This window comes from Spermophilus citellus (assembly GCF_964194105.1).
Source record: "Spermophilus citellus genome assembly, chromosome: 6".
Taxonomy (NCBI): Eukaryota; Metazoa; Chordata; class Mammalia; order Rodentia; family Sciuridae; genus Spermophilus; species Spermophilus citellus.
In genome coordinates, this window is record NC_138187.1 from 159,584,335 (window position 1) to 159,591,460 (window position 7,126).

At 45.0% G+C, this 7,126-nt stretch overlaps 1 long non-coding RNA gene across 1 annotated transcript in view; it reads right to left on the reverse strand.

The window, feature by feature from the left end:
- LOC308652512 overlaps positions 1-3,062 on the reverse strand; it is a 204,949-nt gene extending 201,887 nt beyond the window's left edge. The window contains exon 1 of the long non-coding RNA XR_014022801.1: positions 2,996-3,062. This is a non-coding gene — a long non-coding RNA (uncharacterized lncRNA). The remainder of the gene's footprint in view (positions 1-2,995) is intronic.
- Between the last annotated feature and the right edge of the window lie 4,064 nt (positions 3,063-7,126).

The following is a 7,126-nucleotide window of genomic DNA, read 5'->3' on the forward strand; positions in this document are numbered from 1 at the left end:
TTTCCTTAGAATTATCATAAGGCATTCACATACATACACAGTGATGGCAAAAGAAACTATTCTATTTTTACAAAGGATTTCTTTTACGATTTTCTGGAAAATCAAAATATATTTGAAAAATTAATTTGAATCTTATTTTTATGGAATCCAGAGAAAACTTCCAATGGAAACACATGGGAAAGCAATTTAAAAATCAGTAGTGGAAAGGGAATTGGTCACGAGTGCAAACAGCCTGGGTGTAGGTCTCCAGCCGCTCCTCCTGGCCAGCACTCCAGCTCTCAGGCGCAGCAGTTTCTTCCTGGGCTTCAAGAAGAGATAGGTCTTCTCTGCTTACCACCGTGCCTGTTTGCTGGCAAGCTTTGCCACCAAGAGATGACAACACCCCACCAATCTCAAAGCATAAGACATCACATTAGCGAGACAGACGGTACTAGAGCAGAGCGTGGCTTGGGCAGGTGGGCCTAGCTACAGGCCTCTTTGCTTTGCACATATTTGTCAAGTGACTGGGACGAGCTCCTCAGTTTCTCTGAGCTGCCTTATGAATGATAATTTCTGTATGCCGAGGTCACCGATTAATTGCCTTAGTTGTCTTCATACTGCAAATCAGTCCTCTCTGAATACCTCTAGAGAATCCACCAAGTGACCGCAATACAAAGGAAGGTAGTTATTCAAAGGAAGTAAGTTATCCAGAGTGCACATGCCTAACCCCGGTCCATGGACAGGACTGGAGAGACAAAATACTAAGGCTCTTTGTCAGGTGAAGAGTCCCATGTGTCATACCAGAGTCCTTGAGGGGAGGACTCTAACGAAGAGGGGGTTAAAGATGAATCATTCCCCCGAATCTATACCATTACATCAAGAGTACAAAGTATCCTGATTCAAAACCTAAGAAACAAAGCAGGGGTGAAGAGTGGTTTTATGCCTTTTCATAATCCCTTAAATCCCAAGTTTTCAATTCTGCAAATATTTTAACAAAACTAACACAGATGCATTAAAATAGGTTCGAATACCATAATCTAGACTGTATATATTAATTAACATTGATAGTATAATCATATTCTTATTGTCATATTACATATTACATAATTATATGGTATGTGCTATATTTAAGTTTTTACAGATTTTTCATATCTAGGATGATGGAACAAAATGAGTTAATTGAAAAATATACCACAAAAGCCCACTCATAATTTCATCACATGAAAATTATACAAATAACTAAAAGAGGTTTCCTGCCCATTTCCAGCATTATTTTTACCTATCTATATCTCTATTCATCCCAAGTCCATCTTCCTAAGAAACCATGGTCAGCACTTCATCATATAACTTTAGAAATTTGTGTTTATGCACACACACAGTTTTTTTAATATTTATTTTTTAGTTTTAGGTGGACATATTATCTTTATTTTTATGTGCTGCTGAGGATCAAACCCAGTGCCACACGCATGCCAGGCGAACCACATTCCCAGTCCCATTTGTAGTTTTAAAATGAGATTCTTCTATGCATATTGGATTGAAATTGATTTTAAATATACACACACACACACACACATATACATACACACACACATACATACATATAGTCTTTTTTAAAAAATATTTATTTTTTAGTTGTAGTTGGACACAATACCTTCATTTAATTTATTTATTTTTATGTGGTGCTGAGGATCCAACCTAGGGCACCATTGAGCCCCAGCCCCAAAACACACTGCCTTGTTTTCAGGTCAGTATTTACTTGTTGATACTGATAGACCCAGTCTGATTCCCTCTTAAAATTGGGAGCCATCTGGCCACAAAGGCATGAAAAGCTAATTTGGGCTTTACTATAAATTACTGCAAATTCTGAACCTGCTTGGAATGCCTGCCCGTGCCTTGAACTCACCCCTGCCTGGCTCTCTGACCAGATAGCAGCCCTCTCTGAAACTTTAGTGACACCTCACAAATCTTGGCCTTCCCTGGCCACATAACACCCCTCTCTGAGGCTCTAATGACCTTCATAAATTCTGATGTCAGGGCTTTGTGTGATGCTTGTCAGAGTTTTGTTATCTGTAACCCCCCTTTGTGTAACTTTCTGGGCTATAAAGCAGGCTGCAGGAAAGCTGCAGTGCTGTCTTGTTTCGGGGGTTTTGTTGGGAGAGGCAGCCCGGCTGGTGGAAATAATAAGCTTGCTTTAATTTGATTTTAATTGGAGTCAGTGGTCTTTCCTTGCGTCCTGGTCTCTCAGTACAGGGATCGCACTCAGGGGCACTTAACCACTTTGTCACAACCTCAGCCCTATTAACATTTTATTTAGAGGCAGGGTCCAGCTGAGTTGCTTAGGGCTTGGAACATGCCATCCTCCCGCCTGGACCTAGGGGGTCTCTGGGGTTAAGAAGCAGGCGGCCGGCTCTGCTGGTCTTCATTTCTAACAGCGCCCACCATTTCCTTACTTCCTCAGTCACTGTCTACGAACAGATGTGTCACTCCCCTGGTGCTAATTAAAAGTTCCCGGTGGAGAGGCGAACCCAAGGGGTCCCTAGGACCAGCGAGGTTCCAGCTCAGGTGGGGGACAGCAGCTCCGACCCGAAAGGGATCCTCTTGCAGCAAAGGGAGCCCCCTGCCACCCCTGCCAATCGTATGCATCAAAAAACCCAAAACAACAAAAACAAAAATCGTGCAGTCTTGGTGACACACGTCTGTGACCCTGCGACTCGGGAGGCTGAGGCAGGAGGCTCCCGCGACTGAGGCCGGCCAGGGCAACTCAGCGAGGCCCCGTCACAAAATACAAAATCAAAAGGGCCGCGGTGCAGCTCAGTGGCAAAGCCCAGGGTCGAGCGCCTTCCCGGCGCGTGCAGGCGCCCCGAGGAGGTAGATTTAACTCAGCCTCTGAGAGCTAGAGAAGGTTCCAGAGCCCACCAACACTGCCCGGACCAAACCCCACCCACGAGTGCCAGGCCACAGGCGTGACAGGAAGGGGAGAGAAAAGGAAGCAGCCGCAGAGAAACGGCAGCCTCACCTGAGGCGCTGGGCCCGCAGGCAGGCCCTCGGCGCACCTGCACGGCCTTCCGCCTCTCACGGCCCGCCCAGCTGCGCTGATGGGCTGAGACCGTTGCCCGGTTACAAGGGAGTACTCCAAAGTTTGGTTAGAGCTGGTCCAGGCATCAAGTTAGGTTACAGCTCACGGGGTACGGAGGCAGCCCTAGGCCAAACTTTGTCACCGGAGTGAGGAGACAGGTTTAGGCCAAATTTAACTCACTTTAATTCGCGTCAATTTCAGGAATTTTAAAAAGATGAAGACTCTAACCTGTTCATTCTCCCTCGAACATAGTTGTGAGCAATAAGTAACACATATAATAAGTTTCCAACACAATGTTAGGCCAAATTAGAAGTTCAAGAAATGTCCGTCTCCTTCCTGGTTTCTTCTTACAGCAAACTCTTTCTTCTGAAGGAGCCAGGGGATTCTCTCATGGTCAAGGGAATTCCCACCACCCCAGGGGAGAGGCAGAGAGGGCCCTGGGCTCACCCTGCAGATGGCTTCATCCCACACCCCAGGAGCTAAGCGCTCTTTTGTTACCCAAGGGGCCTGGGGTCACCTTTCTAGGAAGACTCCTGGAGCTGTCCCCATTATTTCAAACTTCTGAAAATGGTTATTACCGTATATATAGGAAGGTTTTCTCTAACACTTTTTAAACTCTCTGCAGGAAGAGTGAACTATCTTTTCAAATGTCTTCCCAAAGTGTGCGAGTTGCTCATGTCTTTAGTGTCCCCTCATGGCATTCTTTCCACATAGCTGCCTGTTCTGGGTCTCCTCCACTAGACAGTAAAGCTCTTGTGGACAAGGTCCCTCCTTGCTCCTCACCCTGGGACCTGAGCTGCGCTCACCAGGCCATGTACCTGAAGGATGGGAAGTCATCTGGGTGTTCCACTTCACTCTGTTCATGACTTGCACCTGATCTTGGAGAAATCCCTTTTCTGGATCTCAGTTCCCCATTTTTAAAACATCTTTAAAGAAATGGCATGGCAATGTCCCATAGGTCCCTTCAAGCTCTAACACACCATGCATACATAACACCATCTGCAGCCTGGAATAGCCATAGCTACACAGAGAAGTGCTCCCTGCCCAAATATTCTTTTTGTCTGTCACTAAAATGCCCATTTTAATCAGTAAAAACAATCACATTCAATTTTTCTTATTTGTATTTGGAGATTTCTTAGATTCTCAACAGCAACACAGTTAGAAATTATTCCTCAGAATAGGCTACTTTTATAGATGGTTTAGTGAAGAGCACAATTATCCGTTGATTTTTCATTGTTTTCTTTTTCAAAAGGCAATTTTTCCTGATCCCACATTCCAATTCCAGAGTTTTCTTCACACTGGCAAATTACTCTAAAATCACTTCTAAGTATTGCTATTATTACCAAGAGTATTGCTAATAGTACTTTTAATAAGAAAAAGAAATCTTTAACCAGACCAGAGGTTGCTGAGATCCTGACTAACTGAATTCAGTCAATTGCCCACATCAGAAACAAGAGAAAACAAGATAAAAATAAATGTAATTGCAGATTAGCTAAACAGAATGACACTAATCTGCCTTCCATCCTACAGAAACAGAATAATTTCTTTTCTCTATCTCTTCTGATAGAGGGCAAAAGAACCCACTGAGCCAGTAACAATAAGAATGCCATGAACAAGTACTTCAGAGTCTTTGGAGATCTTGTATGTTATCAAATTTTCACATGAACACCGAATCCTGAGATGTTTCTTTGGACACTTTGTTGTTCCTGAGGATCCATCAATGATGGTGCCTCTTTGGAGCTGGACAGCTGTCATGTGTGTCGATCTCTCCACCGGCTCCAAAAGCTCTGCTCCACGCCTCTGCTCCCTACATTTTCAGTCTCATCATTTTATCTTAGCTTGTTAAGAATGACTAAATCATTACCAAAAATGTTGACTCCTGGAATCTGGTTTTGCTCATGAAGCTCATGAAGAGACAGGAGAACTCAAGTACTCACTGTCATTTCAGGTTTCCTGTGAGATTCCCCCAACATGAGCCTCACTCCTGGTGCTCCAGGTTCTGGATAAGGCAGGATCTCAATTTCCAAGACTCTTCCTTCAAAGACTGATGCCACTACTGGGCCTGAGTAATACCTGAAATGGCCACTAGGTGGCGCCAGGGAGCGGAAGGCGTATGCAGGCCTGCAGGGGAGTGGGGGAAACAGTCGGTGGGGTTTCACCCCATGGAACATCCCAACCTATGCTACCAATTTAACTTTCCAATGTCTCAGTACCCCTGAGGGGGAATAATATAATAATATATGACAAGACACTTAAAATGAAAGTGGATCAAATCATCAACATGCATTCCTAAATACAGGTCACTTATTGGTTCTGGCACCATATAAATTTCAACTTCTACCTCAGTCCAACTCTTCACGTTCATTTAAGCCAGCCTTGGATGTTAAATATTATTTCCCATCTTCCCCCTGTACCATCAAAGAGGCTGGGGCTTGGAGGGTTCCAATCACAGCACCAGCAGACCCGGGGTTCAAATCAGATCTGCCGCACTTCATAGGTTTTTGTCCTTAAACTAAAGCATAAAGCAGGAAACCAGTAGCTTCACCGAAATAACTGAGCAACTGGGGCGCAGTCCTCTCCCAACGTGGTAAAGAGGAGAGGTGGCACTACAGGGGAAGGTGGAAGGACAGGTGAGGAGCCACACCTAGGCAGGAACAGTGATTCAGGACAGCACCAGATGGCAGCCTCGGTTACTGTGCACCCAGTCCTCCCAAGAGCCTGCACTGTACGAGCACCCCCTACCCCAGGGGCACTGCTGTTGGATGCCTGCTGACATATTTTTCTTCCCTTTCCTGGAACAACATGCCTATTTGCCTTTGAGGAACTGCCTCTCCTGGACCCTTTCAGGTGGTTGGTGTGCATGTGACTCCACCCTCAGGTCTAGGAGTGAACCTGAAGTCGAATATCCTAGCTCCTCGGCTCAGTGATTGTGCTACTTCAGAGCTTGAGAGGTAAAGAGTTGCTTGGTGAGGGCTTCTTAGATTTTCTCTTCCAGGGAACTAGCAAAAGGGAACCACCTCTTTAAATAGTGCGATGTGAGGATGTGAGGTCTAGAGTTGCAGTTGCTGCCCTGAGGCAAGGCAGCCTGAGAGGATAGCTAGAACTAGAAGGCAGGCACAGCCAAGAAAGTGGCAGAGACATGGAGCAAGACTCCTTAGAAGAATGTGAGCATCTAGATCAAACCAGACCATTACATTAGCATGAGTTTTCTATTACTCAGAATCAAAAGCATCTTAACTGCTACATACAAGAACTAGCATTTTCCATGTATTTTAGATAAGAAAATTCAGACTTAGAAAATTCCCAAGGCATACCACTTGAAAGGGCAAGATTTGATCCACAGATGTCTGACCCCAAAGCCATAATTATTAACCACAAATTATTTCCTTAATATTCAAACATCCCAAAAGGAGGGCAATGCCTCTTTCCCTCTGGCTTTTGCTCGGAGCTCCTGCTTAGGTTCTGCCCCTAATCCTCATGCTTTCTATGGAATCTCCTTTAAATGACTTCACCCTATCTCTGATCCACAGGACTAAAACATTACTAGATCAATCATTGGAGTTCGTGGGAGCAATCTGTTCTATTTGATTTCAGCTGTGAGATATTGGAATGATTCCCAGCCCAGGAATTGATGGGGTGTCCTCAGTCTTTGTTTCCTGTGCTTAGAAGCAATCATTCCTGGATCTCTGGTGACATCACAGAAAGTATGTCTAGTCATTGACATTGCCGTGACGAAGGAAGTCCTCACGAACACACTGCTTACGGCGCAACTGCCCCTGCCGGAGGGTGAGAGGTGGATCACAAAGCAAGCAAAGCCTCGTCCAAAACTGGGCGCGGTGCCATTTTGGAACTGCACCAGCCCCACTCCCAGATCCCACTTGGAAAGGATCTGGGTTCCCCTACCCCAGTCTGCCCTCGTTGCTCACGCTCACTGTCCCTTTTCCAGACTTCAAATCTGTCTTCTGAGAGGGAGCTGCAGGATTTAAGTCATGCTTTAAAAAAAAAAAAATTGCCCATGGTGGGGGAGAAAATCTCATCAAAATATCTTCCAGTGAAATCCACCAGAAAGAC